We start from the raw sequence: 23,634 nt of genomic DNA, 5'->3' as shown, positions 1-23,634 counted from the left end.
ACAGTATTAATTACCTCTCCGGGTTCCAGACAGGCTTCGGGCCTACTTCTGTGATGTTCCTGATGTCACATGACCGGGGCTTGCATCCCGGAATATTTGATGTCCTGGACATCATTGAAGATGACTGACACCACCAAGGAGTGCAGTGGAGCCAGGGATAGGTAAGTAACAGTGTTTTTTATGTTGGTATCCCCTCTCGGTCTTTGATTATTATACTCTGGGCTCTGAAAATAATTGTTCATGGGTGTTTACAATGGGGCATAATACTGTGTGCAGGGGCCACCATGGGGCATAATAGAGTGTGCGGGAATGCAGGGGGGGGGGACGATGGGGGTCTTCAGCGTGAGTCGGGGGGGAGGGATCCCATGCCATTCCTAGTGTTATGCCACTGGGACCTACCCATTGCTCAGTGCTTCCTTTGTTTGATATGACAAATTTGGTAATGAATAGAGATGAGTGAACACTGTTCGGAACAGCCGTTCCGAACAGCACGCTCCAATAGAAATGAATGGACGTAGCCGGCACGCGGGGGGTTAAGCGACCGGCTGCCGGCAAAGTGTACGTGCCAGCTGCTTCCATTCATTTCTATGGGAGCGTGCTGTTCGGAACGCCTGATCCGAACAGTGTTCGCTCATCTCTAGTAATGAATGCAATTTAGAAGTGGAAACATCACAAGAAATAGTTAAATGCCCCTCTTCCATTTCATATTTTCGTTAACTAATGCGGTTTAGAACTGGCAATACCACAAGAAATGACTAAATACATCATTGCCCCATGACAAATTGGATAATGAATACGGCTTACAAGTTTCAAACGGGACTTTTTATTCCATATGAAAAATAACCAAACACAATGGAAGAACGCTTTTGTCATATCCTTTACATTATAGTGAATGCAGATAGAGAAGGATTAGAGCAATGGATTCTCAATACGGTTATGAAAATTTAGCCTTAACAGATATTACATAGATCAATATACCGCAATATCTTAGGTCAAGAAAAAGCTCATTGCTGTAGGGAACTATAGAAGTGATTTCATTTTTTTTCCCCTTTATGTCAAATATCTTTCCTTTTACTGTAGGTCTGTTTACTAATGCAAGGATTGATTTATAAAATGAAGATTATTTTCTACAACCTTTTATCTAAGCTCAACAGTCAAGTAAGCCACTAAAAGGTGAACTACCTGCATTGCTACTTCTACATTACTGTATTCCAACCAACAACCCTGAGACTGTGTCTGCTGACAGACCTGAGGCAATACTATTAAACTGCTTGTCAGGGGAAACATGTCTTTAGGCTTCATTTACATTACAATAATGTCTATATGATTTAAAGCCTTACAAGCATTGAAGTAGTAATATTTTACTCTAGCAGAAAATTTCCCAAAATATGATTTCATAGTCAATTCTATGGAAAAACAGAATAATCATGAATAAGCAAATGACAATTCAAAGACATTTGTTTCAACATATTATCATCTAGAACAGAATTTTTGATTTGGCAGATTAAAAAAAAAAAAAAAAAAACCTAAAAGGATGCATAAAATAAAGCATTGTGGCTTTTATTTTCCAGTCTTTATTATGCAAGTGGAAGTTACTATGGAAACAAAAAAATTACAGATGTTTTCTTCTTCTACAATCTTTGTAGAAAGATAGAATACCAAAAAAAGCACTTAAACACACAATTACACTAGACTGTTAATATCAAAATCAATAGGTAAAATTGATCGTGAGACACAAAAAATATCAGGAGGGTTAAGCGATTTATGTGTATCCTTCTATGTGTAATGTGCTATGAAACTGCAGGTATATTTTACTCAGTACTCATTATTACCAATATATGTGTATTGATAAACATATCCATTTCTTTCGACTGGAGAAATTTCTGCCATAGTTTTCTGCCATAGTGTTTAAATGTTCTGATGAAAGAAGAGAAGCTTTTCCTTCCCCTTCCTGGCACCCAGAACTCCAAACTTTTCACACCAGTGGTCATCCTTAAAGGGATTCAATCATTTGAAACTCATTTTTTAATATTAACACGAAGGAATAGCGTTAAGAAAGGCTATTCTTCTCCTACCTTTAAAATTTTCTCTGCACCGCCGTTCCAGTGATATTCCCGTTTTTCTAACTGTATGTAAATGATTTTTCTCACAGCACTGGGGGCATCCCCAATGCTGCCTGAAAAATCTCCAGCGCTGGCCTCCTCTTCAGGAATGCCTCTCCCTGCGTCTTCTTTCGGCGCTGGTCTGGAAAATCCTAGGCATGCGCAGTCGACTCTGTCATTGGCCTTTGGGCAGAGCCAACTGCGTATGTCTGCAGCCATTTTGTTGTGGTCACTTACAACAGCTTACTGACGTCCCCAGTGCTGTTTGGGTGCTTGGGAGCGCCCCCAGTGCTGCGAGAAAAATATTTTGCATACAGAAGGGACTGGGAATATCACCGGAAGAAGACTTCTAAAGGTAGAAGAATAGCCTTTTCTAAGGCTATTCCTACATGTTACTATTAAAAAATGGGATTCACATGATTGAATCCCTTTAAATAAAATAGAGTATTCTTGGACTATTTGATTTTCTAGAGTTTTTTTATTGCTTTCAGCTACCCTAACACAGAGGGCCTCATCACTACTGTCCATAACAACCAATTAGATTCTGGTTCTTACAATTTCAAATATACTCTATAAAAGTGAAAGTTGGAATATTATTGGTTGCTATGGGAGACACAAACACATTTTATTAGAACAGTTTCTATGACCAAAGGCTATAGTGTTTATTCATGCATAAAAAATAAACAAGGCCGATACCTTTATTAATATGGATGTAATAATAGTCTTTGGATAGATAAATTATGCATTGTACTTTTGATGTGTAATATGTAAATGGATGGATGCGCCATTTAACTCAAATCACATTTTTCACACACTAGTTATTCCTTTGTTCTTTTTGTGTATGGAACAGGCACATTACGTTTCCATGTCCTTTTTGCTGACATGCAATTAAGCTGTCTTTGACATTCCCATCCTTTCTATCTATACATAAGGTGTATCCTTTTGACTTAAATATAATACTTTGTAAAAATGAAAGTACAGATTTTAACCTGATAAATTACAATAAAACAAACTTTGACTTAATTTATTATTTTTATTTATTGATGATCCGCCTATATTCAGCAAATTGCTGCCGTTGATGATCAACCTACTCCAGTATTTCAGTAGCTCTCAATCTGGCCTGTCGCTCAACTTGTTCCTTTCACCGTGCCCGTGATTGTTCTGGCATTTCAGCAGTTTGCTGGGACACCATATAATGAGCGTGTTGTTCGCGTCGATGAGCCGTCTGCTCCAGCATTTGGGTTGCTCTTGAAGCCTAGTTTGCTGTTTCCTCCTTAGCTCTGTTGAGGTAGTGACCTCCGCCAGAATACGGGTCACTTCCAGTGGTCAGTCACCTGCTCCAAATCAATCATGCATGTGCGCGCTGACAAAGATAGATTCTGACACACTGAGTCAGTTTCCCTCTCAGTCCATGCATGGGCGCTCTGGCTGCTCACACAGTACTGAGGTTTATTGAGGAAGTTACAGTTTTTATACAGGAATGCAAGAAAGATAAGATAACGGCAGGCTGTAAGCATATACGTCTTGTATCCGAATACACTGGCGATCAGTCATTGGCTCTTAAGTTTCAACATCTCTTAGATTTCGATTTCCCGAGAAATGATACTGTCTTCATTGTAAACCACATGGTGATCGTGTGCGTCAGCCTCTGGGTGCGGTACTGGATACAGGCGCCATCTTAATGTATAAACGTTGCACAAAGAAAAATATAATTTCTTAAGCAGTATAAAGCATGTATAAAAATAATAATGGACATGGTCTACCTTCACATTCCCCCCTAAATTATATTTTTCTTTCCCTGAAATTTCTACACAGTGTTATCTGGAATGTGAGTACAACATTCTTCACCAATCATGGAGCAGACTCCACCTCTTTCTGCTGTGATCATATCTATAGCTAGTCGGTTTTGGAGAGAGGAGGAGGGTGTGGTTGAGTTTTCCATGCAGAAGTCAGAGCCAAATATGCCTAGTTTGACTCCAGAGGTTTCATTGGCAGTAAAACAGGTATAGTTACCAGCATGTATATACACATGACCTTAATAGTCCCCCCTTGAAACAGCTCCAGACAAAGGGAATGCAGGGTGGGATGTCTGTCCCTATCTCTCACTACCGGACTGTAAGGAAATACCCTTCAGATCTTATAGAAAGCATATACATTGACTATTGTCAGACCTATAAACAATATGAATATCATAACTATAGAAACATAACAGGAATATAAGTTCAGATAGATCCAACAGTCTTCAAATTTTCTCTTCTCAAGGTCCATATCCTCTAACAGTTTATTGTCCCATTTATTTTCAAGAACATCATCAAGTGGGCAAAGGTTTAAGGTTTTCCTTATAATCTCACAGCTGTACTGGTTATCAAGAGGAACCGGAAGTGACCATCGAATCTCATATATCTCCTTATCACCATCCAATCTTTGGGTTTTAGTTTATAAGTTCCTTCCACTGACTTAGAATCTGGAGGGAAAAAGGGAAAAACTCGAGAATATACATTAATCATATGTCTTTGATGATTCGTCACATAGTGTAAGGGAATTGCTAAGACAGCAATTCCCAGAACTGTTAAACCCTGGGAGGGGCACAAGAGACAATGAGCCCTAAGCTGAAGCCCCCCCGCTTTCCCTTCCTATTGCCAGGCCCTATCCTAGGTAATAGGCGACAACCACGAGGACAATCCCTCCCTGAATATGTGAAACACAAAACGCAGACAAGACGAACAACAACAAAGGGAGGTCAGCTAGCCAGGGTTCGGTAACAGGAGAGCGATGCAGTGCCAAATCGGAGTCAAGAGAATAGTCAATGAGAAAAGCCAAAGGTCAAGTATAATAGTATAAGCAAACAGGGACAGTAAGAGCAGGTATGCGCACGGCAATAACAAGCACTGGTGTGAATGGGAACCAAGGCTAAATAGGGAGGAAGAACCCGCCCATGGAGTTCACAGAAAGGCAGCTGTCAATCACAGGGCAAGGCCAGATTAACCAATTAATGGACAGAGGCAACCTTGGCAGAAGACGGGTGTGGTGCAAATCCAATTAAAGACTAGAGCCGTGTTCACACAGTGCAACTAAAAACTTTAAGCAGATTCTCAAACTGCACACGCCTCCTGCGCCGCAGCATGCGAGCAGAGGGTGGTGCAGTGACCCGAACAGGCAGAGATGTTACAGTACCCCCCTTTTATGAGGGGCCACCGGACCCTCACCAGACAAACCAGTTCTAGAGGGATTCTGAGTTTTCCCTGCCTTGTATTTTGGTTCTGCTTGAACCACAGACGCTTGAGAACCAGGCAAACATTTTTTATTCATCCGGCGTTTCTGATACCACCAGGTTTTAATACCGGAGGGGCGCTCCCAACTTTTAGTAGCTGAGACCTTCTCCTCACTGACACAATCTACAGAATGTAAAGCAATACAGTGGGATGAGCACTGATCTCCCCACTTTACCAACTCCTTTTTACCCCAATCCAAAATAGGGTTATGGAGCTTCAGCCAGGGGAACCCCAAAATAACATCAGCAGACAGATTCTCCATAACAAAAAGGCTTATGACCTCTGAATGAGTAGAACCCACTTGCAAAGAGATCAAGGGGGTTTTAAACCTGACTTTACCCCTGGCCAGTGGAGTAGAATCCGCTCCAGTAACAGACATAGGTGTATCCAGTGGCAAAAGCTCAATGCCCAAAGATTCAACAACTGAATATTTAATAAAATTTGCTGCAGACCCAGAGTCAACTAGGGCCTTGCCAGAAACAGATCTGTCCCCAGAGGACAAAGACACAGATAACAACATCTTATTGTTATTCCCCCCAAATACCTGGTTGCCTGAGTGGTTCTTCTGATTACCACTCAGGCACTGAAGTTTGCGCGCAGGTGACAAGGGTCTGATAGAGCAGTCTCGGATGACATGACCAGAGGAACCACAGTACAGGCACAGGTTATTCCTGAGACGATGCTCTTGTCGTGTCTTGGCGTCCATAGCTCCCAGTTGCATGGGTTCCTCACCAGAAGTGATGGGAGGAAAGGTAGGTTTTTCAGAGGAGAGAGAGGAAGAGACAGAAAACTTGGAGGCAACAGACCCTACTCTCTCTTTTAAATTTTCTCGGATCTTGCGGTCAATACGGACCGCCAAAGTCATGGCTTTCTCAAGCGTCGGGGATCTGGGTGACCAACCCAGAGTTCCTTAACACGGTCACACAAACCTTTTTTAAAGTGAGCCTTTAGAGCTGACTCACACCAACCTGCAGTTACACTGTACTTACGGAACTCTGTGCAATACTCCTCTGCAGAGCGTTTTCCCTGCCGCATGGTGAGGAGTTGAGATTCCGCAAGCGCAATGTGGTCTGGCTCAGCATAGATAGAGCCCAGGGACTTAAAAAATTTTTCCACATCAGACCACTCATCAGCATCAGGAGGGAGTTTAAGGGCCCAAGCTTGTGGATCCCCCTGTAGCAGAGATATAACCACTCCCACCATTTGGGCCTGAGTCACATGTGGATTAATCCGAAAATACAAGCGACAAGACTCCCTGAACGTCTCAAATTTTTCACGGTCCCCTGAGAAACGATCCGGGAGTAACATCTTGACCTTGTAAGGTGCCAAAACAGCTGGGGATGATACAGAAGCCTCAGTAAGGGTCTGAACCTGTTTAGCTAGCTCAGCTACCAGGCCGGTCAAACCTTCCAACTTGGCTGCAAAGCACTGAATAGGATCCATGCTATCTGTAGGGAAGCAATGGATGTAGGTTTTTGGGCTTGTTATTCTGTAAGGGAATTGCTAAGACAGCAATTCCCAGAACTGTTAAACCCTGGGAGGGGCACAAGAGACAGTGAGCCCTAAGCTGAAGCCCCCCGCTTTCCCTTCCTATTGCCAGGCCCTATCCTAGGTAATAGGCGACAACCACGAGGACAATCCCTCCCTGAATATGTGAAACACAAAACGCAGACAAGACAAACAACAACAAAGGGAGGTCAGCTAGCCAGGGTTCGGTAACAGGAGAGCGATGCAGTGCCAAATCGGAGTCAAGAGAATAGTCAATGAGAAAAGCCAAAGGTCAAGTATAATAGTATAAGCAAACAGGGACAGTAAGAGCAGGTATGCGCACGGCAATAACAAGCACTGGTGTGAATGGGAACCAAGGCTAAATAGGGAGGAAGAACCCGCCCATGGAGTTCACAGAAAGGCAGCTGTCAATCACAGGGCAAGGCCAGATTAACCAATTAATGGACAGAGGCAACCTTGGCAGAAGACGGGTGTGGTGCAAATCCAATTAAGGACTAGAGCCGTGTTCACACAGTGCAACTAAAAACTTTAAGCAGATTCTCAAACTGCACACGCCTCCTGCGCCGCAGCATGCGAGCAGAGGGTGGTGCAGTGACCCGAACAGGCAGAGATGTTACACATAGTCAGTCAGCACAACATATTACATCTGGAACGTTTATAAAAAAAATACAATCCAAAGACAGGGCTAAATATCAATTTTCCTCTTTTCAACTTAGTGTGAAACACACTGCATACTTATGGACAATAGATTCAGGTAACCAATAATGACACGCGTAGACACGTCTGCCCCAGAACTAGTGGACTTTGTACACGGACTGTTTGTGATGGTTTTTCCTCACCAGATACGCCCCAAGCCATCCTGAAGGGAGACAACTACACCCAAGCACGTACTCATACCGTCTCACTGTATATACTCAACCTGCAATCTCTGGAACAGGTACAAGGGCTTCAGGCCTGGCTCACTGGCCTAGCACATGCCATGCGGGCTCACATATATATCTGACTATAGTGATGCTAAATCCTGCAGCTGCCCATCCTCCGCTCACCAGGTCACACATGGCTACTTCTAAACAGTACACTTAGTAAGAAGCTGCTTATGCCATAAGTGGGAACAATGTTCTCAGTACATACTCTCTTACCACCGGACACCAGGACTTGTACATCCTCTTTCCAAGTCTCCTTTCCTCCTGGACCATCTTCGGTGCATCAGTGTCATAAAACCTGAAAAGAGAGCTAAAAGGTTCGGGTCTTATCAGTAAAACATGTCCCCTAGGCTTCCGCAGCTGGGCTAATGGCAGTGTTTGCCCACATGCTACCTCTACTTTCTTCCGTATCAGCCTTGATGTGTGCCATGACTTCTGACTATACCAACCTATGAGCAGCCGCAGGGTCTCTATCACACAAAAGTTCTTGCCCTCCAGATCGGACCATAATTCTACTATATCCAACACCTACCCTCAGACATTGTACCATGTTCAAGCGATGGCTTCAAGTTCAGCTGAGACCCGTGGAGTCCCATAATAGGTCTCCTTACACTTGGTTTACCTCATATACGGTGACTGTGGCATATCTGATGCAGGATTCACCATCTTTCCCTTTCTGTTGACTTCTGGCTACCTTCATAGCTCTGTTTTTTTGGAACAAATTTGATTTTCGTTTTCTCGGCATGTTTAAAATTGGGAAAATGCAAAATTGTATTAAAGGTGTTTTTTTTAAGTCAGTGTCCAAACAGAGTCTGCTTCTGACTTTCTGTATTTGTGTCACCCCTCCTCCCTCTGGTTCAACAGGACACAGAAGACTTACTTATGCAGAATCTTCTGTTGTTATCTGTGTATTTACTTTGAGATATAACAGATCTGGTGTTATCAGCAAGCTGATTCTTCTGGCAGGAAGAGCAGTTAAATATAGTATATGAACATAAATTCATAACAGTTATGAAGTCATGTCATTTACTGGGTTAAAAAGTAGCCTATGTTTTAATCGAGGTTACAAACTATCTATGTGCCAAATTTCATCCAAATCCGTTTAGCCAGTTTTGCGTGAAAGAGTAGCAAACATCTAAACACACAAACCTTCACATTAATAAGTAGTTTGTCCAAGCTATGCCATATTGAGCAGCAAAAGGTGTGTTTCAGGTCAATTAACCTTGGGATCAAGCTAACCAGGAGGAGCAATGAAGGAAAGGGTGCCAGGTCCTCAGCAAGATAATTTCAAACTCCTGCACAACCCTTAATGATTCGGTCATTGGTCATTGCTCTGGAGCTAGGCATATGTGGTAGCCATAGTACTTTCTTTAGAAAAGCAGGTAACGTAGCATGCAATAACTTGGACAAAAGTTTAGAGGATAATGTGTAGACTAGGCTTGACCACCAGTTTAATTGTACGGCCTGGTACTACTTATATATATATTGAAGGCCAGTATCACCCTCCTCACATTTCTTCACTATTTGCAACAATGCCAGTCAGGGGTCTTGTTTCTCCAAATAAATCTTGTGAATATGCTTCTTACAGATCTAAAGAATGTCAATGGCAGGTATATCGGGGACATCATCATTCGATATAAGACTTTAAGAATGATATATTTGTGGATCAGATTTTTGCGACCAAACCAGGACAGGTGCAGCTTATCATACATAAGGAGGAGGGACTTGATGTCAGACAAGAAAGTAATGAAATTTTCTTGGTAGAGGTCACCCAGATGAGCTGTCAGATATATGCCTAAATATTTAATTGAGGATTTGGTTCACAGGAATGGGGTGGATTTTTGTAGGCATTTCCTCACTGCCTTCGGAATATTCATATGTAAAATTTCAGATGTGGCAAAGTTCACTTCGTAATTGGAGATCATGCCATATCTCTCAAAGGGTTCCTTAAGTGCAGTAAGGCCTTCTAAAGAGTTCAAGATCAAGAAGAGTACGTCATTGGCAAAGGCAGTTGCATGTAGGGTCTCTTTGCCTGCGAACATCCCTTTAATCCTCGGTTCCTGACGTATCGTCTTTAGAAGATTCTCTAATCTGACATTCACTTTGAAGTAAAAAGCAAACACCACATCCCAGAAGAGCTTAATCACCCCACATTCACACCAGATATGGAGAAGTATACCCTTTTCAGAACCACAACACCAACACTGGTCAGAAACGCTAGGGTAAAACCTGTGGAGGTGGTCAGGACAATGATACTACTTGTAGGTGAATTAAAAGGACCTACAGTGTTGGCCAAAAGTATTGGCACACCTGCAATTCTGTCAGATAATACTCAGTTTCTTCCAGAAAATGATTGCAAGCACAAACTCTATGATATTAATAACTTAATTTATTTTGCTTGCAATGAAAAAACACAAAAGAGAATAAAAAAAGCCAAATCATTGATCATTTTACACAAAACTCCCAAAATGGGCTGGACAAAAGTATTGGCACCCTCAGCCTAATACTTGGTAGCACAATCGTTAAACAAAATAACTGCGAACAACCGCTTCCAGTAACCATCAATAAGTTTCTTACAATGCTCTGCTGGAATTTTAGACCATTCTTCTTTGGCAAACTGCTCCAGGTCCCTGAGATGTGAAGGGGGCCTTCTCCAAACTGCCATTTTGAGATCTCTCCACAGGTGTTCTATGGGATTCAGGTCTGGACTCATTGCTGGCCACTTTAGAAGTCTCCAGTGCTTTCTCTCACACCATTTTCTAGTGCTTTTTGAAGTGTGTTTTGGGTCATTATCCTGCGGGAAGACCCATGACCTCTGAGGGAGACCCAGCTTTCTCACACTGGGCCCTACATTATGCTGCAAAATTTGTTGGTAGTCTTCAGACTTCATAATGCCATGCACACGGTCAAGCAGTCCAGTGTCAGAAGCAGCAAAGCAACCCCAAAACATCAGGGAACCTCCGCCATGTTTGACTGTGGGGACCGTGTTCTTTTCTTTGAAGGCCTCTTTTTTTTTCCCTGTAAACTCTATGCTGATGCCTTTTCCCAAAAAGCTCTACTTTTGTCTCATCTGACCAGAAAACATTCTTCCAAAACGTTTTTGGCTTTCTCAGGTAAGTTTTGGCAAACTCCAGCCTGGCTTTTTTATGTCTTTGGGTAAGAAGTGGGGTCTTCCTGGGTATCCTACCATACAGTCCCTTTTCATTCAGATGCCGACGGATAGTACGGGAACATTCAGGTCTTTGGAGATGGACTTGTAGCCTTGAGATTGCTCATGCTTCCTCACAATTTTGCTTCTCAAGTCCTCAGACAGTTCTTTGGTCTTCTTTCTTTTCTCCATGCTCAATGTGGTACACACAAGGACACAGGACAGAGGTTGAGTCAACTTTAATCCATTTCAACTGGCTGCAAGTGTGATTTAGTTATTGCCACCCCCTGTTAGGCGCCTCAGGTAAGTAACAGGTGCTGTTAATTACACAAATTAGAAAAGCATCACATTATTTTTCAAACAGTGCCAATACTTTTGTCCACTACATTTTTATGTTTGGTGTTGAATTATATCAATTTGGCTTTCTGACAATTCTTTTTGTGGTTTTCCATTGAAGACAAATTAAATGAAGATAAAAATACCAAAGAATTTGTGATTGCAATCATTTTCTGGAAGAAAATGAGTATTATCTGACAGAATTGCAGGGGTGACATTACTCTTGGCCAACACTGTATCTCAATTGACAGGGAAGAGACACAGGTGGAGATCAGTTTCCCAGGAACCCATGTAAGAGAGACTGCCAGGTGCCACTGCCCGAAGGAGCACTAGAATGCAGAGAGCACACAAAAAGTGGTGTGAGGATGGGAGAAGGCAGATTCTAAATCAGTCATGCTAGAGGAGAGCAGTAGGACCAGGTAAAACTGCACATTGTTTCACAATGCTGAAGAAAATGCAGTGACAAGAATGTATGTTTTATAGTTTGGGGTTGATAGTGTGTCAGGATCCAGGGCAGAGAGGGAAGATGGGCAGAGAGCAATTCAGCTTTGATTGAAACCCACTGTTTCTCAGCACCATGGTAGCGCCAGTCAAAGAGGCTCAATAAGATCGCAGATCGATAATATAGTTGGGGATCCGACAAGCCATGTATGACTTTGAAACCATAATCTAAGGCATGACAGACCTCACACGAACCATCCAAACATTGACTGGGCAGAAGTAAAAAAGTATTGCGGGAGGTAAATGTGCAGTGCTTAAAACAGGTATAGGAGTCGGTGGACAATGTCCCTTTTTAATGTGTTAATGCAACCAAACCAAGAGAGATTAAAAGTTCTGTATTTCGGTAAATTAGACGAAATTGTCTCCAGCAGAGACAGGTAGTTTACCACGGCTATTGTAGAGGTCCTGATAGTAAGTCAGGAAATTCGCAGCAATGTCCACTGGACTGTGGACGTCGCGTCCTGTTCTGTTGCACAATCAAGGGATATACGCCAGATATACGTCTGGTACAGGGCTCAGGATTCAGGGAATGCCCGCACTTATCCACAAATTCATAATAATAGTCTGGGCATGGGCCCAGGTGTGTAAGTACATATCATCCAGTTAAGCGTGGCGTTCCTTCCTCCTGTTGAGCAGTTCAGTAAGGTCAGATTGGGAATGTGTTTATGTTGTCTCAAGGAAATCAATCGCAGCCAGTCTGGGTGCTACCCATACAAGATTTCTGCTTTTTTAAGGCATGTTTAATCAAAATACCGCAAATTATGCACTTCAACACTTCCCATTGAAGAGGAAGGGTCGCCGGGTCCTGAGCATGATGCAGACTGAATTCACGGATTGCAGTATGCATGTCAGCATCGCAAGTAGCGTCTTCAGTAGTTGTTCAAACATTAGGTGAAGGGACCACGTGCAAGGTCTAGCACCTCAAGGGACAGGAACTTGAGAGGTCAGACCAGACCAAAGAGCTGAGCCAATCTGAGCCACAGGGAACCAGGAGAGAGCATGATGGCTGAAGAGGAAATAATGCGGTTGTATGAGTTGTAAGCAGGGAAGTGATAGCTGTAGTCGAGCAGTACTCTTTTAATTGCAGACTCATAGTGCAGGGCACAGTGTAAGTTTTTTAGGATATTTTTTGGTTCTGTATTGAAAGGAACCAAATTTATGATGTAATTCATATTCCCCCGTAATCGGGCAGTCTTAGCAAATGTGTTTTATGGCTAAGACTATCATATATTGTGTGAGCTAATTTAACATTATTATAGGGAATCAGAAATAACTGGAAGATTTCTGTATTAGTTGTTGCTGAAGGGGCTCGTAAATCTGTCAAAGTGTCTGATTCTTAAATAATTATCGAAATCAGTATTAGGGAGTTCTGATAATAAGCAGAGAGGTTGGATGCAACCCTCCATTAGCAAGTGGAAAATCTTCTGCTTGATATCTATGTCTAGAAATATCTGCTTTGCTGCATTTCAAGAACTCTAAAGCTGAGTTCACATGGGGTTTTTTGGTCCAGATTTTGACACGGAATCCACCTCAGAATTCAGCTCCAAAAAACACCTCCCATTGACTTCAATGGGAGCCTTCATTTATTTTTTCCGCTAGCGTTTTTTTGTTGCTTGCGGAAAAAAGAAGTGAGCTGCCCTATCTTGACGCAGATTGCATGCTTGAATCCGTCGTGGCATCTGTGTCGCGACACTTCCTCCCGACTAGGCCCATTCATTAGGGCTTAATCCAGAGCAGAATGCCGTGACTGGATGCCGGTGTGCTTCTCTGCCTCCGTATCAGGAATCAGCTTAAAAAGGTGTGTACATTGAGACTATGGATTTCAGTCGTGGAGGAAGAATATAATGATTACCATAAATGTGTCATATGTACTGTAGAGTAAGTGTATAATGTAGAGATGAGCGAATAGTATTTGATCGAATACCTCCCTTTGCATAGTTATTGGTGTACTCGGTCGAATACTACGCGGGAAAATTTTTAAAATAATTTTTTATTTTTTTTGCTTTTTTTGCAGCAGTAACCTATGCAGGGGAGGTATTCGATCGAATATACTCGCTCATCTCTAGTATAAGGTCTTTGTATGCTTTAAATGGTGGATAAGCCAGCTTTTCAACAAAAAAAAAAATTCATGTAAAATACCTTTAGATTTGCATCCAGGTATTATCTGGATTTTTATGTTACCATTCCTTTAATATGCGGATATGGTTTGTTATATCAGCAATCCTTAAAGGGGTTGTGCTATTAAAGACACTTTTCGCTGGGGGTGGATTTAGTAGGGGTTTTTGCTTGTTGACTTTATGGTGATGAGGCTCTGTTTTCAAGAGACCAAATCAAACCAAAGTTCAAACTTTGTATTTTTTTTTATGTGCTGTGATTGTTTATTCCTCCAATATTTAGATGCATTGAGGGTTAAAAATGGCTTATTTAATAAAAATGATTACCTAAAAACCTATATTAGCTTCATATTAGACAATGGATACTTTTGTCTAGAAAATTCTGTTGTAAAATAGGGAATTCAGCTACCAACTTAATGCAGATAAGGACACCTTTCACTTATTTCCTTATTTCTACCTAGGATTATTCGTTTAGTGGTTAATAGTGTAATGGAAACTGAAGATTTCAGTGATCAGATAAAACAGAATTAAGCTATACCTCTTTATATTCTGGTTTCTAATATCTACATTTTAAATTGTTCTGATCTTAATTATTCATTTCAGTCTGTAAAAAGTGAAAATGAAAAACAAATTCAGATGGATATGCATAAGAAATAGTCCTGGAGCTACTGTACGTCTCTGCTATAAATGTAAGGAAAATATCTGTGTGATGTTAATTTAATAGAGGTAGTCCTTGAAAGCCCTTTACTACGGCTGATGTTTTTGGAATGTCATTAATTCACTTCGAACCATAAAGATTGGATTTAAGGTCTAATTAGTGACTCACAATGATTGAACTTGACCACCCTTGTCAGATATAAGTGAAATTAAATGCATAAGTCAACAAGAATAATGCCATTGGACATCATTTTTTTTATTATCGCAAGTTTTGTTAGAGTTCTTTGAGTATTTAAAGTCAATATCTTCTTCCTTTGAATATCAATGAAAAAAAATTCTTTGTCCTGACATTTACTGAGGACATAAAATGCTGACATTTCCACGGTTATCTTGTGTTCTTTCAAGCACAACACTTATGGCATATAAGTCATATTTGCAGAGGTAAAACTTTCCTGACTAAATTTAAAATCCTATAATTCATATTATAATACTGAATGATGTGTATCAAAATATTTTCTACAGTTAATTAATATTATCATACTTGGGATTAAACTAAACGCGCCAAAACAATTATGATATATTTATTTTATTCATTTCTATTTTTACCAAGTATGATTTATTTGTGAAATCATTTTGCAAAGGTTAAAATCTAAATAGGACTTTTGTAATTATTACTGAAAAGCTAACTATTAAATTCAACAGTAATACGTTTTAGGCTGAAGAAATACAGGCGGAGGAGAAGTTTAGGACAAGTGAAAGAGGAGGGGGAACTGGCATGGCTAGAGTATAGGGTGGGGTGGGATTTACCAGGTTTGTATTATTTTTTTTATTTTAATGCATTCCTTGCCTTTCCTCAATATCTTATTTTTGGAAAACCCTTTCATTGAATCATTAGATCAGGTGAGAACATGGATCCTTGTGGAATACATGTCCACCATATACCTGCACTGTTCCATCAGTAAGTAATACAGTTACAATACGTCTTGTGTACAATATGGCATGAGTAGCTGTACATAGTTACATAGTGGATAAGGTTGAATGAAGACATCAGTCCCTCAAGTCTAACCTAGAAGGAGCACTATCGGAGGTCCTTCCTCCCAACCGCGATCAGGCTACATAATCTACACCAGACCAAGCGAAGATCACTCCACTCAGAGAACTAAATGATCCTGAAGTCTTCCTTCTTTCTTTTCTTCCTTAGCTGCTATAGACTCCTAGTTAGGGTTGAGCCGATCTTGACGTTTCAGGATCGATTTTAAAATCTGATTTCCGATAATTTTTCATTCGAACCCGATCTCGATCCCAATTCCGATCCCAATGCAAATCAATAAGAATTTTTTATTAATCGGAGATCGGTTTTTAAAAGCAATCCTATTCACTATACAGCATGGAATCTAACAATTGTTAGAATCCACGCTGTGTAGTGTATCACTAAAGTAGCCAGAGGATTTTTTTTAATCCTCTGGCTACTTAGTTCCCCCTGGTGTCCACTTACCTCCAGAGATGGCTGGTCCAGTGCCTTCCTTCTTCTTTGCTCTGCTGCCGCTCCACACTGCTCCCTGAGTGTGGGCGGGTTAGGAGAGTGTGGGCGGGTACTGGAAGGGGAGATGTCACGTCTCCCTGCCCTGTACCTGCCCACACTCTCCTAAGCCACAAGCAGAGAGACAAGAAGAAGGAGAGCACTGGAGCAGCCATCTCTAGAGGTAAGTAGCTGCTAGAGATGTTTAGTTTAGCCTCCCATTCCAATGAATGGAGGCAGCCGGCGCTCAGGGGGTTAAGGCTGTGTGCTGGCTGCTTCCATTCATTCCTATGGAACTGCAGCGGAGCCTTCACACTCAGTATACAGCATATACTCAGTGTGAAGGCTAAGCAATGCATTTTGGGAAAAGATCACCGATCTCGATCCCACATAAAAAGATCGTGTTCGGAATTCCGATGGCGATCGTGAAATTTTCTCAATCGCCGATCGGAATCCGATCTTTTCCCAACACGATCGCTCAACCCTATTCCTAGTGTATCTTCTTTTCTCAGCATATGTGTGTCTACTTCTGTAATATATTACTGTTTATTATCTAGTATCTGTATTACTATGCTGCTGTAACATACTGAAATTTCTCCACTGTGGGACTATTAAAGGATTATCTTATCTATGACCCTACAATTTCCTATAATGTTGATCCAGAGGAAGGCAAAAAACCCCATGAGGCTCATGCCAATTCCCCCATTTTAGGGAAAAAAATTCCTTCATCCAATCTGGCAGTCAGTATAAAAACCCTGGATAAATGTGTCCTTATCCAAATCTAGAGTCCATAACACGTAATATTGTTATCTTCAAGAAAGGCATCCAGTGCCTCTTTGAACTTGTATGTATATGTCCATGTATTGTACCATGATCAATGCTGTGAACTTCCCCAGTACAAATTTCTGTGTACATCACTGACTTCCTCCTTATGATATTCACTGCAGTAAGCATCATAGAGTATGTCAATGTCTTCAAAATAATCCACTATGAAAAGAAGACACAACACTCCAAAGCAGGGCTGTTTTAACACATTGGTCGACCCTGTCCAAGGGTTTCATAAGTACCCCTCTCCCCCCATCAACACCACCTAGAAATGCCTAACCTGCACAATTTCTAATGCCCCCTTGATGGCCCCCACATAGTAAAAGGCCCCTTACTGGCTAATACCTCTCTAGTGGTCCCATAATGCCCCTCATAATGTTCCCTTTCATGTCACCCTCCAAGTTGCCTCCATAAATTTGTATCCCAAATCCCCTTGTTGCCTACACAGTGTCATGTATCCCCCATCCCCAAGTTGCACTGACGCCGTCATGTCTGCCTCGGGTTGCCCCCACAGTGTCATGCTCCCCTTACGTCTCCCCCACAGTATCATGTCCCCCAGGGTGCCCCCACAGTATGTCCCCCCACACTGCCATGTCTCCCTCAGGTTTCACTCACAGTATCATGTCCCCTCAACCCTTCGGTAGCCCCTACAGATTGCTTCCACAGTATCATGTCCCCTCACAGTGTAATGTCCCCCTAAGTTGCCCCTACAATATTTCTCCCCACACTCATGCCCCCCTCAGGTTGCCCACAGTTTCATGTCCCCCACTGTATATAATCATAGAAAAAAAAAAAAAAACCTTACTACTCACCTCTCCCTGTTCCCCAGTTCACTTCTCTCTCCAGTCCCAGATTCTTTAAGGAGCAACAGGCGGGATGTAAGTGACGTCACTACATTGTACCTCCTGCTCCTAGGACAGCAGGAGAAAAGACAGTAGTTGGGTAGTGAAGCAGAGAGTGGACAGTTCCCATATTTCATCACTAGCTACAACTCATCAATGTCCTCCAGACGCTGATGAATTGGCGCAGACCAAACCCGCTACCCTGGACAGTGGGAAAGAAAATGCAAGACTGACCTGCTGTCCAAAGGGGCTCCCCCACTACCATAGGGCCTGGTGCAAGTACACCGTTGGAATGCTGAGGTATGCTGAGATATAGATTGCAAAGTAGCCTCAGACACAATAGGACTAAGTTTTTCAAAAAGAACATCATATATTTCTAAGGGATTGAATTTAAAGAAAAGTCAAAAAGTAATTGTGTATTAAATGTGAACTGCAACGTTCTGCTTGTAGCTAATAACTAACATAGTAAAGTGAAGAAGAAGACTATGATTTTGCTTGTAAAACATTAGTTGTACACACTGTTTCTGATTTCAAACCTAGACAATAATATTCTGAATATTACTGAAACATTTAGCATAATACTTGCAGTGATTTAATTATTTAATATATTAATGTGGTATTACATAATGTGATCAGTGAGGTATATACTGATTGTCTATTTACCCATTGTATGTAAGTAGGTTTGGTCTCTTTGGGACAATGTATTCCTGCCAACAAACTTTGTTGCCATGGTGATCTGTCAGGCAGCGGTATTGTGTAGAGAGAAGCGAGAACAACTGTTAAAATATAAAAGATTTAAAGACGAAAAATTTTAGACATACAAATCTATTCACACAGTTAGGATAAGAAAAATATTCACATAGCCATTTTCCACATTTAATTTATATACAAAGCATATATTGATTAAAAAAATAAATATATATATATATATATATATATATATATATCTATCTATCTATCTATATATATATATATATATATATATATATATATATATATATATATGTTAATTTTTTTAGCATTAACACTGTTCATGAAATTGTGGACAATTAAAGGTTAAACATTACACAGCACAGTAAAAAGGTTGTGAGGTTGGAGCCATCCTATATCGTCATGATGTTTTTGACAGCTATTTCTTGTCTCTGTAAAGTTTGCAGGATACACATTTGGTGTCTAACCTTTCAAGCAACCTTACCCACCCCCCTCCCTGCACAAACTCCCCATCCCGCTACTACATCAAATTTTGTGCTTGTTCTTGCACATTCACTCATACTACTCTACTTGAATTTTGCCCCTATATAGTGTACTTCCAAAAGTAAAGTATCATAAGTGTAATTACCACCCAAAATAGCACCACATCTATGAAAACACTATAAACACTAGAAATAATGGTGATAACTATTCGAGATTCTAAGATCGGACCACAGCAGTCTCCATTGTGGTCCAATCTCAGACTCCGCCTTGTCAAAAATGAGCCTCCAGCAGAACCAGCGTTGATTGGCCAAATGCTGTACACTGTATAGCATTTGGCCAATCAACACTGGTCAATGCATTCCTATGAGAAAAAGTCAGCTCCCGCATAACTGAAAGCTGCCAGCCCTCCCGACTAGCAAATAAGAGCTTGCTGCAGAACCAGCGTTGATTGGCCGAATGCTATACACTGTATAGCATTCGGCCAATCAATGCTCGTTCTGAATTGAATCTTTACTGCAAATAGGAGTAGTATTCGAACGAGTACGAGTATCTCGAATACTGTAGTAGTCTATAGAATACCTACTCGAATATACTACTCGCTCACCTCTAGTGATAAAAACAACCTTTCACCACCATCTCCAACTCATTGCATCCTTCAATAGTAACCCTCCACTGATTTTGATGAAGTTGGAATTTTTTCACTAGTCCCTGCTGTTGCTCACTTGTCTGCTGTTTACTGATTGCTTACTTGTGTATTCCATATTAGTAATGCCACTTAAGTGTCCCTGCAATGTAATTCTCCGTGAGTGCTCCATTATCCCATTGCCTCCCCTCTTTTAAGAGGTTTTACAGGATAAATCTACTGATGACCTATCCTAAACATAGGTCACTAATATCAGATCTGTGCTGTGGAGGTCTACATTAAATATTAAAGCTAATATACAGAGAATGTAGCAGGAAGCAGACAGCTCTGTTCTCTGTGTAACTGTTGACCTGTGTCACTGTAACTTTGCGCTCTTTCCAATTAATGAGAACTGATCTACGCTACTTGATGGTTTCCACTATACAAGGAACAAAACTGTTTGTACCCTGCAACATTCTCTATGTATTAGCTTTAATATTTAATTTAATATTTTTAGCCCAGAAAGCTCATTTAACCTAGTAATGACTCTATGATATGTCCCAAAAATTATACTCTTGTAACCCTGATCCCCCACAAACACAATCTCTTCTTATATACAGTTATCACAAAACTTTGAGAATATGAACAAGACATCACCAGCCTTGTACAGTTACCATATCATTTCACCACTTGCAATATTGTGCATTGCAGGGCACTTTAGGTGGAGAATGGTAGAGTAGGAAGCCTAGGTCCCCTGCTATACATGGGCTTTGGCTTCCTAGTATTTGCAAATGTCCTGGGGTCTTCCCAACACCTGAAGTTACTTTCCCTTTCTCCAATAGCTACACGTGTTCCCATATGTGGGATGCTGACCTGTGAGGGGTCCGTTGGTTGAACTCCCACAGATTTCCAACTGATGTCCTCTCCTGTAGATAGGTCATCAATATGAAAAATAAATTTGGGGCTGGGCAACCCCTTTAAGTATGGACACATCTGTACAGGGGTGTAACTACCGGGGTAGCTGCAGTAGCGGCTGCCACAGGGCCCGGGACAGTAGGGGGCCTGGCGACAGCCTCCACTGATGTGTTTTTTTTTTGTTTTTTTTAATTGGCCATTACCGGCTGGAGTTACACGTGTAACACGTTCCGAATCAGGGGCGTTAAAACAGATCCCATTGCTTTCTATGGGAACCGGCATATGTGCGCTCCCTATAGAAATGAATGGGCTGCTTTTTTCCCTATTGCTTTCAATGTGATACGTAAATTGTGATTCCTATATGATCACAATTTGTCTAGTAGATAGACAAGTCAATGTACAGTAGTATCTATCTACTCGCAAACTTGCCTCCTCGTTCTCACAATAGCGCAGCACACAGTGTTTTACCGCAGCCTGCCACTCTTCTGCTTCGTCCCTGTTTTACCGTATATTCAGCTGAGTATATGGTAAAACAGGGACGAAGCAGAAGAGTGGCAGGCTGCGGTAAATCCATAGGAATGAATGGACACAGCCGGCACGCAGGAGGTTAAGCAGCTGTCCACTTCCATTCATTCCTATGGGTGCTAAGTAGCCAAGCATTGTGGGAAATGACCTCCGATCTCGATCCCGCCCGAAAAGATCGGGATTGTATTTCCGATCGCGATTTTAAAATTTACTCGGTCACCAATCGGAATCCGAACATTTCTGATCTCGATCACTCAATCCTAGTCTCGGGGTTAAATATAAGAGTGTGCCCAGTGACATACATCATACATACATCATGCAATCTTGATTGGTTGTTCGTTATCTAGCCCCTCCCCAGTGCTTAACTGCAAGTTAGTATTTTATTTCACTGTTTTGCATTGTCTTGATGTTGCAAGAGATCATAAGTTCTGATATTAAACTAGAGTAAACAACATCACAAAAGTAGAACTAAATGCAGACATTATTGCAACATGGCATCTTTCCATAAGATGAAATATGTTTCTCCATCTCAAAGATGTTAGAGACAGCATATTTCTATAACACTTTAGAACTTGCTAGAATTTAGAGTTTGCTAAAGTTTTAACTTCAATGCATAAAGTTTAGAGAGAACATTCCTACATCCACCTTGTAAAAATTCATCTCAATTTTTAAAGGGAAAGTGTCCTGAATTATTTATAAAAACCAAAGAGTGAAATAGATCATATTTTTCCAATCTGTTTTGTTATGTGATTGTAAATGTTCTACTCTGTTTTCTGTACATGATTTTTCCTCAATTCTCTTAATAGCAGTTTATTGATATTCTTTAAAGTAGTCTTGTGGCCAAAGGGATCAATAGTCTGGAGCCAACCCATTGAGGTCTATAGGCGAGTTTTCTAGATATGCTCTGTACAAGGAAGGGGAGAAGACAAGCTTTAACATTATTTATTGTTAATAGTGAATACAGTGATGGGTTATTATTAATAGAGGTTCCATTGTCATACTGTCTGTATTTTCCTTTTTGTAATTAAAGGGAGTGACTGCTGCATAGAAATCTCCTATGGAATTGTCAAGTGTTAGTCTATTATTAGGCCTACTGGCCATAGTGAAAATTACTAGAGATGAGTGAGTAGTATTCGATCGAGTAGGTATTCGATCGAATACTACAGTATTCGAAATACTCGTACTCGATCGAGTGCCACTCGCTATTCGAATGTAAAAGTTTGATGCAGAACCAGCATTGATTGGATGAATGCTATACAGTCGGCCAATCAACGGTGGTTCTTCTCCTACCTTTAGAATTCTTCTCCATGCAGCTTCCCCGCGGCGTCTTCCAGCTCTGAATTCACTCTACCAGGCATCGGGGATGCCATTGGGGACGCCACGGGGACGCTGCAAGGAGAAGACTTCTCGGAGGATCCAGCCCGACCCTCACTCGTGGACTTGGTAAGTGTAATTTGATCGAACGTTGCCTACCCCTGAAATGAGCATTTTCCCCCCATAGAGTATAATAGGATTCGATATTCGATTCGAGTAGTCGAATATTGAGGGGCTACTCAAAATGAATATCAAACCTCGGACATTTTACTGTTCGCTCATCTCTAAAAATTACAGAATTTAGTACTTATTTTTAAACTATAGATAGTGATATAGAAAATAAAACCTTTTAATAGAAGCATTGATATTTCTCAAAGCACTCGAATTAGTGATCAGACCCTGTGGGGTTGTAGACCCTTAGGGGTCTAAAAATTCAAATCACTCTCCTTTCAATGGAACACATATAAAAATAGATAAATAAATACAATGAAAGACCTAGACATTAGATATCCCTGTGTCCAAAAATGCCCAGTCTAAAAATATAAAATCTAAGAATATTTTTTTGCATATAGTAAATGACATTTTTTTTTTTTTTTTTTTTGCTGGTTTGCCTTCCATAAAAATTTAGATAAAAAGTGATCACAAACAATAGACATTTCCTAAAATGCGTAAAATAAAAAGTACCTCTGGGTCAGCAAAAAGAGACGCCTTATGCACACCAATATAGAGAGATATAGAAAAGTGGCAGTATCAGAATATGGCAACTCCAATGATTTTTTTGTACAAAGTATTGCATTTTTTAAGGCGTTAAAATGTAAGAAAAAAAAAAATATTGATTTGGGATTGTCATAATCGTACCAACCACAGAATACAGATGACATGTCATTTTGGCTGCACCAAATATGAAGCTCAGATGAAAGTCTTGCACTTTTTCTTGAATTCGACCCCATTCTGAATTTTTTTTATAGCTTCCTACTATTTCCTACATTGTATAGAACAGTAAATTATATTCTTTCAACGTACAATATGTCCCCCCCAAAAAAATTAACGACGCACAAGGGATATACATTAAACAGCATGAGTCAACTCTGACATATAAAGTCATAAACATGACTCATTGGTGTCTAGAGTTTCTGTGGGAACGACACCCAAGAGGAGTGCTTTACCGGGTACGTTTTTCAGATTGTGTAATAGGGCCAGAGGAAGCGTATCAGTGCGCAAAATGGCCGTCACCTGTGCACTTCTCGTGTCTCTCTCCATTTGCTACTGCTTTTATATCCATTGGAATAAAGCTGGAAGTTTTTTTACTGCACATT

The sequence above is a fragment of the Leptodactylus fuscus genome, chromosome 2 (genome assembly GCF_031893055.1).
Source record: "Leptodactylus fuscus isolate aLepFus1 chromosome 2, aLepFus1.hap2, whole genome shotgun sequence".
NCBI lineage: Eukaryota > Metazoa > Chordata > Amphibia > Anura > Leptodactylidae > Leptodactylus > Leptodactylus fuscus.
The sequence above is the reverse complement of the archived record's forward strand: the minus strand, read 5'-3'. Positions refer to the sequence as shown.